A 12,428-nucleotide genomic window follows, 5' to 3' on the forward strand; every position below is an offset into this window, starting at 1 on the left:
TATGCGATCCAAACCGTTTATAAGGTCATTCCCAATGGGATGAAGTGAAAACATGAGAAATATAGCCTGATACAAAACTTTTATGGCCATAAGAATGCTTCAACAGTGCTCACTGAATTCCATCTGTTTCTTCTCGTGTGGCCCACTTCAGTGTTAGATACATCTCATTTTTGGTCGTACATACTAAAATGACATCAAAAAACGGATGGACGGGGTGGATTTCTCACAAACATGAAGTAGGCCTGTTCAGCATCCATGCGCGTGAACTTCCAGCAAAAGGCTCTCGCAGTAAATCCGCGTCCGTGACGCTGCTATTAACTCAGTACGCAGTCCCATTTCACGCGGATTAGCAGTGACAGTGGCGGTGGTCGCTGCTCCGTGGGCCCACCATGATGTATGTGTTTCATTCATGCTGTACATCTGTTTTTCCGGAGCATTTTACGGTATGAGACCAAAACCGAGGTATATCCCAATCTCAAGTGGACCACATTACTGTTTGAGACCAAAACCGAGGTCTATCCCAATCTCAAGTGGACCACATTACAAAAAACAATGTCAAATGAACTTCGGCCATTAAAAACTTTTTGGGGCCATGAAGGTTTTTGATCAAGATCATCTTTGTTTTTTCCCTTCATCTGGGTCTGTATGACCTAATCAACAGATTGGATGTCAAATAAATAGTACAGTGGGCCTTAGGAGGATTTTAATGGTGGATATCCAATCATTATTGTTTTCCTATGGTGTGGTCCACCTGAGATTTAAATTCCTATAAATTTTTGGATTAAGCCTAAAATGAGCAGAAAAAAAGGATGAACAGAATAGATGAAGAAAATACATTATAGTGGGGCCCACAGAGCACCGACCATCAGCAACGGGGGCTGGTGGCAGAGAGAGTAGTCAATCCGTTCCCACCAGAATGAGGAAGGAGACGGATTGGGTCCTAGCCGGCCGGGTAATTAGACTGCCAAATTTGTAAGAGGAAAAAAAAAAGAACGGTTGCAGAAAATGTCAAACTTCCATTTTTAGATTCACATGTGACATACCTAAGTGGACCCACCAATTTATCTTCTAGACAATTCTCCCAATGAGCCTAGCCTATGTCACGGATACCATTCCATCCAAATAGCTAGGAACCACGTTGGATGGCCGGGTATATGTTATGGCGCTAAAAGCTAGCTGTCGACATTGGGTCGATTTCTATATAATCTTTTTTTATTAATCTTTGTTAAGTCTACAGAAAAAGATGTCCTTCCCCTCACAAAACTTCAATATTATCGACTATTTAGACTGTCCAAGCCGTGAATCTAATGCAACTCCTCATTTTTACCATGCATCCCAAAAATTATCAAGATCTAAAATTCAGTTGGGACACATCACAGGGAGCAATCTGGATTTTTGAGTCATATGAATAATCCACTTTCTCGTGAACTCTGCCCCCAATAAACATTTTCGGTCGCGTTATTTTTATAGATCGTCAATTTTATCATAGACAACCTATATATGAGGGATCGGTTGATTAAGGGTAATCTTTTGGAGTGCTGCTCTTCAAATTGGTCCATATTTTTTGGTTATAAGTCAGCCACACACACACACACACTGATCCATAAAACCTCATAGAAATGCTCCTGTGGTTCCGAGGAGTTATAGAATACTGTTAAAAGAGTTTGCTGCAATCATCATCAATGAGGTTACAAGGGAACTAGGCAATAACACTGCAGAAGATGCCTTAACAGTTAACACCACTCCTTGGGCAGTTAAAATTGTCTAACCCTTAAACAAGGATTTCTTTAACTTGGGCTTTTTTACTGATCTTTACTTACAAGTTACAAATAGTCTCAGCAAATGGGTTAGAAAGAAAATAAATAGTTTTGAGGGCTAATATACAGGGAAGTTAGTTATTCTTTAAAGCATTCATCCAAGTCATCTTCCACCCAATCACCTTTTTCTAAGAAACAGGGCATCCAAAGATATTCAGTTGTTCTACAAAAGCAAGAATTTGATCATATGCAACATCTTGTCATGTAACATACCATGGAGAAGCAACTAACTAGGAACATGGTTTGACTTAAATAATGTCATATAATATAGCAATGGAAGTCACTGGAGAGGACTTCCATTCATCCTATTGACCACACATTTCATATGAATCACGGATCAGTCTGGATTTTTGGGTTTAACCGAAAATCATGAGGCGTGCCTATCTTCACTTTGCAGGTTCTGGAAGAGGTCACTAAGGATGAAACGTATTGCTATAAATGCATTTTCATGTTTCCAAACAAACCCACAACCAAAAGTAAGAATGTGCAAATTCAATCTTTATGAAACCAAAACTCCCAGTAGTAAATATAAGCTCTCAAATCATTATCTACGAACATGAACCATCATTACCAAGGGAAAACTCAATAAATCAGTGACAGTTACATACCGTGGAAAAAGTTTGTCTTCCCAGAACCAGTGAAGATAGGCACCGGACTGTGGTCGGACGAGAGAGAGAGGGGAGAGCGTGAGGGGGGCGCCGGACTGTGGTCGGACAGCATCCGCCTGCTGGTCGGACGAGAGAGAGAGAGAGAGAGACAGATTAGAGAGGTGAGAGCGTGAGGGGGGCGCCGGACTGGTCGGACAGCGTCCGCCTGCTGGTCGGACGAGAGAGAGAGGGATTAGAGAGATTTGGTGGTGGGCTCAGGCCGTCGGGCAGGGAGAAAGGGAGTAGGATTTGGTGGGGTCGGGCGATCTCGAAAGGCGAATGGGGAAAGGGATGGGTAGGGTTAGGTTATTTGAGAATATATATATATATATATATATATATATATATATATATATATATATATATATATATATATATATATATATATATATATATATATATAGACACACACACACTCACCTTATATGAACCCTAAATCTGAAATGGGTCACATGATGCAGCAGGCTGAGAAAATTGGCCCGCCCTGACCCGAACTCAGTTCCGAGTCAGGCCGAGTCGAGCGAGCTAACCGGGCTAGCCCGGTTTGTGTACACCCCTAGTCCTAGCCGGCCCGGACAATGTTCCGTCTGGTAGGGCAGGGATCTGTGGGGTCCACCATGATGTAAGTACTTCATCCACTCCATTCATCCATTTTCTTAGATTATTTTACATTATGAGATTAAAAATGAGGCAGCCTCACAGCCTTAGTGGGCCACACCAAAGGAAACAGCAGTGATAATGACACCCACCGTTGAAACGTTTCTAGGGGCCACCATGATTTATGTTTTTTACCATCACCTATTCACAATGTCATGTACTCTTGGATGAGAAGAAAACACCAATATCAGCCTGATTCAAAACTTCTATAGCTCCTAAGAAGTTTTTAATGGTGGGAATTCAATCCCCACTTTGTGGTCTAATTAAGCATCGTTTCTGCCTAATTTTTGGGTTCAGACCCTATAATGATCTATAAATATGGATGGACGGCGCGGTTAAAACCCTTACATTGGGATGGACCCCACGTAGCTCCGTCAGGACGGGTCATCATCCTGCAGGATGCAATTTGCTTCCAAACGCAGTTGGCTTATTACACTGCCACTGGCCAGGTGGGTAGTGGTCGGTGCTCTGTCGGCCCCACTATAATGTACTTGCTTTATCCACGCCATACATCCTGCTCTCAAGATCGTTATAGAGCTTGATCCAAAAAATATGCCAAATCCAAATCTCAGGTGGACCACACGAAAAGAAAACAGTATTGACTGAATGTCAAGCATTAAAAATCATGTTGTACTGATGGAAAAAACCGCTACACGACCGTCGACGTTGGTCTTTTGAGTGCAAATCATCTGTGTTAAGGCACAGGAAATTTCAATGCTGTTGGGTTCCATTGGTCCACGTCATTTTCAATGACTCAAGCTAACAAGATACGACGACTCGAGCTAGCAAGATACACCGGATTTCTCTCTCCCAAATAGATTGCTTGATACACAATACAACTTTTAAAGTAGTCCTACATTTTAGCTTGTTTGTTTAAAAAAATGTTCTTTATGATAAATAATTGCATTATAATTAATAAATTTATAGGTATAAAAAATAAAACTAGTATTGAAAATATAATAGACTAATGTAATAATGAAAATATTAGCATATATTACCCGACCAACTCGGCCAACCCGACCGAACCCGCTTGGGCTGAGAATTCCCAACCCGAGGTTGGGTTGGGTTGGGTTAGGGTTGAGGTATAAGAACCTTGGGTAAGGTTAGGGTTGAGCACCAACCCGACGTAACCTGCCCGACTTTCAGCCTTGTAATAAACAGGTCAGATTTCAAATAAACATTCCAGTGAGACCCGGGAAGTTTTTAATGGTGGAAATTCAATCACTACTGTGGATAGATGACTTACAGAAGTGGCGAATGATTTAATTTCATTTCAAAAGGCTTCTTCAAACGCATGTATAAATGTGAAATTTTGACATTTGAGAACTGTTACATTTAATTTCCTTTCAAAAGGCTTCTTCATATGCATATATAAATTTAAAATTTTGACATTTGAGACTTGGTACTTTTAATTTCATTGCAAAAAGCTTCTTCATATGCATGTATAAATTTGAAATTTTGACATTTGAGATTAGGTATGCTGCACAAGCACCCTCTTTTAGCAGTGCATCAAGGTTTCCAATTCTAACAAGTAGGGCTTTGACCATCAATCTGCTCCTTATATCTTAGATGGAATTAAACTACTTGAATAACATCAGCAACCAATCTGGGGAACCTTTCAGTTGAATGTGAACTGTTGTTGTGTTTTGCTTCTTTACCCTCCATCTGTAGGAGGCAATATAATTACATTATCCAAGATATTCTAGGTCATAGTCATGCACGGTGGGATGCTAGAAACCAGTATGTTGGTGATGGACACTACCACATCTTATATTTCTTAATGCAGAACGTTGTTGATATTGTAGGTTCAACTGAAACCATTGGTTGATCAACTTACAAGAGTAAAAGATTTGCCTGTTCCTGAGTTTCAGCCATTCCATCCTTCAATTCTAATTCCTACTGTTTCAATATCAAATGCCCTGCATTTTGCCCAATTTCATTGCATATTTGCATCTAACAAGTCCCAACCACCCTTAAGTACCCACCTTTCCAAAAAAAAAAAAACCACCTTTAAGTACCCTGTTTTTTGAATCCTTGAAAAAAAAAATAGTACCCTGTTTTGGCATATTCATCAAACTGCTCTCTTGAGCAGCATGTTTCTTTTTGAGCTCTACATATATTGTTGCAAACAATGTTGTCAAAGTTACTATGATTTGCTATATACGATTTTAGTCGAATCTTTAGCAAAATAATTTGAATCCCAAGTTGATGGTCTGGCTAGCTGTTAATGGTCAACAATGGGACCACAATTTGATGGTCTGGCTAGTCGTACATGTTCAGTTGTATTCTCAAGCAGTATAATGAGGGCTGGACTGATGATGCTCCTGCAGCAGATATGGGAGCATCCAATCCAGCACCTGTGGGAAAGAAAGGAGCTGAGGCAGATAGGATTTCTTTACTGGTCTTAGATTTCACCTAAAATGTGATTTACCATAATCTAATCTGAATAGTTAAAGTTAGTATTCCTATCAGGTCCTACTCATGTCTTAGTTGTTCGAGATTTGGATGAGAATGCTGATGAAGAAGTGCTTCGTTATGAATTCTCCAAGCATGCTCCTAATAAGGTATTGAATTTTGATTAATTGGTTCACTGTAATGAGTGATCCCCAAATTTCCTGGAGAAGGCTAAGGCCCTGCTTGATAGACATTTAAAAATGAGTTCATTAAGTTTTGTAATACATAATCACGGTTAACATGATTTCATTATGTATTTGAGATAAAGATCTGTAGTACATGATTATTTTTAACTAAAATGTGATTAACTAACTCATTTTGAAGTGTCTACCAAACAGGGGATTTGGATTTGTGCAATTCCATTCAGTAGGCAAATTCCTACATGCACTCCATGTGGTATATCCAATGTGTCCATTTTTCTCCTAGTGGTGGAGATTTAATGATTTAACTAGGATGCCATTAATGTGGTATAAGTTGTTTTCTGTTACCTGATGTATTTTGAAAGCAAATCTAACACCTTGAAGTAGCATATATTCCAGTGCAGGGTCCTTGTCTGATGCTCCCATGGATTGAAGTTCTAGCTTAACCGATGCGAATTTTATCTACAATCTGTTTGGCCACCAAATTATAATCCAAATTTGGTAGTCAACGTTTTCTCAAGGACCCAAATAGCATATATTTACAGTCAGACATTCAGTCACAACAAAATCAACAAATATGGATGCTGATTTTTTAGCCTTTGCTGCCTTTCCATTGTAATTTCTTGTTTTCTCTGGTCAATGTTGAAGGTAGTCTATCTTAGAATTCCATAAGGGACACATCATTTGCACCTGTATGTATTTGCACGCGCCAGGGTCGCTGGGGCTGCAGGTTAGTTATGTAAAATATAAATATTGATGAATGGGGCCAGTAGCTGCTGTGGTTACAAGTTTTCTGTCAGATGCGGCTTGTAGTCAAGGTCATTGCAGGCTAGGCTGTATAATATATAAATGAAGCGGGTTTAGAGGTAAGTTATTGTGGCCCTTTGTGAGGTGGTGGATGTGTCTGGCCTGCTTCGCAAGCTCAGATTGGCCCTCATGCTTATTTCTCTCTTTCCAAATGTATATTGTGCTGCTTGTGCTGTTAATAGATCTCTCTCTCTCTCTCTCTCTCTCTCTCTCTCTCTCTCTCTCTCTCTCTCTCTCTCTCTCTCTCTCTCTCTCTCTCTGTGTGTGTGTGTGTGCGCGCGCGCGCACGCGTGCTTATGTGAGTGTGGGAGAGAGAGAGAGAGAGAGACGGGTATGTGAGTGTGTGTGTGTGTGTGTGTGTGTGTGTGGAGAGAGAGAGAGAGAGAGAGAGAGAGAGAGAGAGAGAGAGAGAGAGAGAGAGAGAGAGAGAGAGAGAGAGAGAGAGAGAGAGAGAGAGAGAGAGAGAGAGAGATGCAGAAGTTGAAGAGGTGATTTGGGAGTGTGTTGGTGGGCAGGGGAAGGGTATGTGTGAAATCGAGGTGTGTGTATTTGAGTATGTTGTGTGTAAATGTAAATCAATGCAGCCGTTCCATATGGGTTGCTATTGCTAGTTGGTTCAGGTAGTGGTTGCAGACACCTCTGTTTGGACAGGTTTTAGCTGACATTGGTTGGAATGGGAAAGCTGTTCCTGCTGAAATTTGGAGTGTGATCAGCAGCTTATGGTTGTAGCTGCTTCGGTGGGATTTGGATGAATCTGGATTAGAGTTTATAGCTGAAGCATTTTCTCTTCAAATCCAGGAGCTAGATGATGAAGTCTTAATGGAGAATCGGAGTTAGGATAAGCTTGGTGTCACAAGTATGAGTAAGGTTGTAGTGGTTATTCTCAAAGCTGTGTTCGCGAACCTGCTAGCAATTTTGGATGCTTCTGGGTCTGATCGTCTAAATTGCTCTGTTTGATCATTGTCCTCTACTCCTGTTATGTTGTGAGGGTAGTTGTTGTTGCTATGCCTGTTTGCTTCATACGCTGCAGCTGCTCCTGGTTTTGCAGGACATATCTTCATCCTTCAACCTCCTTGCTGCTGTCTTGAAGACTCTGCAATTTTGTCTGTGCCTCTGCCCTTGATTTTTACAAGGCCATTATGTTGATTGGGAAGGAGGACATTAAGGGCTATTGGAAAGGCAATCTAGCACAGGTGATACACATAAATTTATATGGTGCTGTGCAGCTGTTTGCCTATGAATCCTACAAGTATTCAGTTTGTTATGTCCGAACATGTGATCTATCTTTTCCATCTTGGGATATAGAATATTTTCACAGGAATGGATGGGGAGCTCTCTGTTGTTGGGTGACTCGAAGTAGGGGCTTGAGCTGGTGACCCACCATCAAGTCCAATTTCAATCTCTCTTTTTTTTTCTTTTTTTCTTTTTTTTCTCATTGACAGGAGGAGATGGGAACTGGAGAAAATGGGTTGGACCCGAGCCTGGATTTTGTACTGGTCAGGCCAGGCCTTCAGGCTAGCGTTGTTCAAAATTTTGATTTTGCTAGTCCCTGGCATGGGCCCATTGGCCTGGCTTCTTGGCTCCACCATTTATTAGCCATTGTCAGAAAATCAGTCTGGTCATCAAGTGGGCCACTTGTATAATCAATGTGGACTGTTGGTCAATTTTCTATCTATTCGTTTTATCATAGAGTACAGCCCATCTGATGACCAGACCGGCCTATTTTCGGGCTATGGCACATTTACGGTGCAGCCCACCAGATCAACAACCAGGATCTTACACACAAAGTTGGATTCAAAAATCTACTCTCACAGTTACCTATAACAGTTCTCTTGTTTTGTTCTTGATTCTTAACATTTGTACCGTGCAGGAAAAGACATTGATCTAAGAATCAAGCAGCTGGAATCAGACATTACATATCTTGTTGCAAAGCAAGAATCAGAGTTAGCTTTGGGGGTAATATGCTATTAAAGTTACTCGACCTATTAAGCTAGGACACATGATGCAAGGAGGGATGTGATGTGGTTGATCACTGTCTTCCTCAGGGGATAACTACTCCAAATCCATGGAGCTCTTTGGACTCCTCACAGAGCTTCCTCGAATCCACAAGGGATAAAACCAGGAATAATTCCTAATAAATTTGAAATAACTTAATTGATGATTAAAAAATGAAATTACAACTCTTTAAATAAGGAACTCAAACCTAGGATGGAGTTTTAGACTTAGAATCCAACTCAAACATCCTAAAAACATCACTGACTATAAAGATTAAACTTATTATTATAGACGACCTCTATTCCTACTAGACTTTGTGGTTTTCAGCAAAAATATAGTAAGTGTTGAATTTGGCCCAGCCACGTTATTCTCCTAACTTTTCTGTGTCCTTTTCATCGTGGACACAATTTCTACATCTCAAAGGATCAAAAGTTCTACTCAAACTAAAACTTATTATTTATAGTAAAAACAAAATTAAATGAGACTTTTGACCGCCGATTCGATGGAATCTCTCAAATCTGGAGCAACCTAGCGTAGTGGTGTTGGTTGGCTTAAGTATGTCCCCCTATCCTAAAATCATATATAAATGTCAAAAAATCATCCCAGTTAGTGAGATAGGACTAATTTAAGGTTTTGATGGTCCAAATCGTTTCTACCTCCGATCAGGCATTCTCTGGTCCATCTTTGTCATGTCTGCGACCTACTCGACATCAGTACAGCTCCTGCAAATGCATTTATTTTTAATTCTAACCTTTCTCCTCTTGCCATTCATCCATCTCAATATCCGCATTCCAACTATACTCATCCTATGAACAAGTTGTTATTTAACTATCCAACATTGAATCTGATAAAGCATGCATGGTCTTATAAGTTTTCATCATCATTATCTAAACCTTATTGCAATTCGCAACTAATTTGGTCAGCTGCATGAACCTTTTTTTGCCATTCCACTTTATCAAGGATGACAAATCTTATATCTTTCCTATAAAATTTTCCTTTTAGGTTAAGTGGTACACGACAACATCATTTTATTTGGATTCATGATAAAAGACATCAAGACCCTCATAGGTGCAATTGAATAGATTATCACATAACTTAATTACCAGGCTGGAGTTTCAGGTCCAAGGCCGTCAAGCCGCTTAGGGCAGCAGGTGGTGATATCGTTTCTTCTATCATGGAGCTTACAAACTAGCAAGGAGAAGTCCTGGCCTTTCTATGTGAGTTTCTTTCTATTGCATTTTCCTTCTTAGATGCGCGTGAACGGAGTTACCTGGTTCTATATATATATATATATATATATATATATATATATATATATATATATAAAATCTTTCATTTTAGTCCTTGTGATGTATTGGTATACAAGTCCAACATTAAGATAATGGGGTTTTAGTTTTTAGTAGTAAAATTGATTACCATTAAGCATTATCTAATAGTCTACCACATATGTTGACCACAATCAACAACTTCATGGTATTTTTTTACTGAAGCATTTAAATAAGTTCATAATACATAGCTTTTATAAAATGACACTCCTAATATTCTTCTTGCTTCTCCATAGCTCGATGACAAAGGTATTAAGAATGTGCGTTGTTTGGAAGAACCCTATCTTGGATATTGGGATGCTGATGAGCCCTTTTGCTGTCTTGACGTATGCTTGGAGGAAGTATGGGTGAGCAATTTCATGGCTTTTGATTATGAGGTGGTGTATGCAAAATTTATCATGGCAAATGCTCGAGTGCTCAAGAGAATGTCTATTACAGGGCATAGCCTTTGTCACTATCAGAAAGCTGACTTAACAGAAGTAGCGAATGATTTAATTTCATTGCAAAAGGCTTCTCCAAACGCATGTATAAATTTGAAAATTTGACATTTGAGAATTGTTATATTTAATTTCCTTGCAAAAGGCTTCTTCATACGCATGTATAAATTTGACGTTTGAGACTTGGTACTTTTAATTTCATTGCAAAAAGCTTCATCCTGTGCATGTATAAATCTGAAAATTTGACATTGGAGATTTGGTATGCTGCACAAACACCATATGACATTCAAGCTGCCAAAATGGTTGGATCTGTTAAACACCTATCACTTGTACCTCAAATCAAACCGTCTAAATGGTGGCCTATCAGGATCAACCCACCTGGCAGATTACAGTGGCCTCACCCATCCACAATAAGGACAATCAGACCAACAGTTTGTATCACAGAAATGTAGACCCCACATTCACACAAACCTGATCATAGGCTTTATTTCTTAGCTACACCGATCTCCCGCGCATCCCCAGGGGCCTCCTCTTTCTTGATAGGATGGGCCTTGGCACTATTAGGAGAGGGTCCTAGCTCCTGGCTTTTCTTTTTGGCTTGCTCTCCGGCCGAACCTGGGGTTCAGTTTTTCTTTGTTTTGTTTTTCGTTGTCTAGCCCCTTACGATAGGCTCTCCCTCCTTTTGTTGGGGAGGGCCCGAATCTTGGGTGCCTCTTTTCATCCTCTGTACATCTTTTTGATATATGAATGAAAGCACCCCCCTTATAATTAAAAAAGAAAAAAAGAAAAAAAAAGAGACAAACAAACAAACCTGATCATAGGCAGACAGTACATCACTTGCTGATGACCAACAAACTGTGATTTCTGCTCCTGATACCACTTTCAAGGCCTTTCTACCTATTCAACCTCTCAATCATAGCCTATATATAAGATATACTACAATATTGGTAACATGGGCACAACTAACACTAGAACGTGAGGTGCAGGTGAGCTTGTCCAAACAATGTTGATTGATTTCTCTATACACATCGGATAGTTGAATGAATAAAGTATGAGAAAGTCAAAAACATCTTAGTTCATGAGTTACATGTAAAAGAAGCCAGAGTAGAGACCAATGATTCCATTGCTACACCAGTGTAACTGTTTTCCATCATCTGATTCCGGTAGACATTCATTCTCAAAGCTTACCTGTTAATAGGAGGAAGAAAGATTATGAAATTTCAGAAACTGCTGTGATATCAAACTCTATCCATGAGCAAGAAAAGAACAGTATGCCTATGTTTTCTTGAGAATGAATAACATAACCCCTTCATATTGTAAAATGGAAGACATGTAATGAAACTGATCATTCCCATTGAAATTTAGCCCAAAACCACCAAATCTAAAACTACAGCTTTCTTGAAAAGAAAGAACCCATTAGTGTATTCTATAACCACGTCACTAGTGTCCTTTGTTCGTACCAAAAAACGGAAACCAATAACAATTTGAGGTAAAGACAGATAAACCGAAGTCCTCCTAACAGGGTTTATGTTTTTCAGGCCAACCCAAATGCTAATCTGATAGGAAGGAGAACATTCCTGTTAAACTATCTGCCTTAATGCAGGTTTGAAGTCCATCCAAACACACCCTTAACTATGATTCAAATTTCAAAACATCACTGACAGGGACTCAGATTCGGTAGTGGGTGCTGGAAAATACTCTGTGGGCTCCACTATGATGCATGTCTTTTATCCACCTCGATATTGGTCAGTGCTGGAAAAAGGTTTGGATCAAGCTAATACTTGTGCTTTCCCTTCATCCAGCTGTGTGTGAACTAATCAACAGGTTGGATGGTAAATAAACATTAAAGTGGGCCCTAAAAAGTTTTTAATGATGGACGTTCAATCACCATTGTTTCCTATGGCAATGAGCTGTCAAAATGGATGGATGGAGTGGATAAAAGACATATATCATGGTAGGGCTACATCTTTTTCCAGCACTCACAAGTACCGAGGTGGGTACAAGAGGCGTCACTGCCGAATCCAAGTCCCACTAGAAGAAGGTTTGGATGGGAATGAATATATATATATATATATATATATATATATATATATATATATATATATATATAAAAGTAAAAACAGTTTTCAGACTTACATGAGAGGAGGCT

The 12,428-nt window shown here is 39.7% G+C and overlaps 1 long non-coding RNA gene across 4 annotated transcripts; it reads left to right on the forward strand.

Moving 5' to 3' along the window:
- Positions 1–6,878: 6,878 nt before the first annotated feature.
- Positions 6,879–10,492, forward strand: LOC131221445 (uncharacterized). Of its 4 annotated transcripts, XR_009159275.1 has the most exons (4): positions 6,879–7,715; positions 7,828–8,478; positions 9,520–9,734; positions 10,079–10,492. It is a non-coding gene; the product is annotated as an uncharacterized LOC131221445 (long non-coding RNA). The 4 variants fall into 4 exon arrangements; XR_009159276.1 differs by having other exon boundaries at positions 6,879–8,478; positions 8,568–9,734; XR_009159274.1 differs by having other exon boundaries at positions 6,879–8,478.
- Positions 10,493–12,428: the final 1,936 nt, after the last annotated feature.

Source organism: Magnolia sinica, chromosome 12, assembly GCF_029962835.1.
Source record: "Magnolia sinica isolate HGM2019 chromosome 12, MsV1, whole genome shotgun sequence".
Lineage (NCBI taxonomy): Eukaryota > Viridiplantae > Streptophyta > Magnoliopsida > Magnoliales > Magnoliaceae > Magnolia > Magnolia sinica.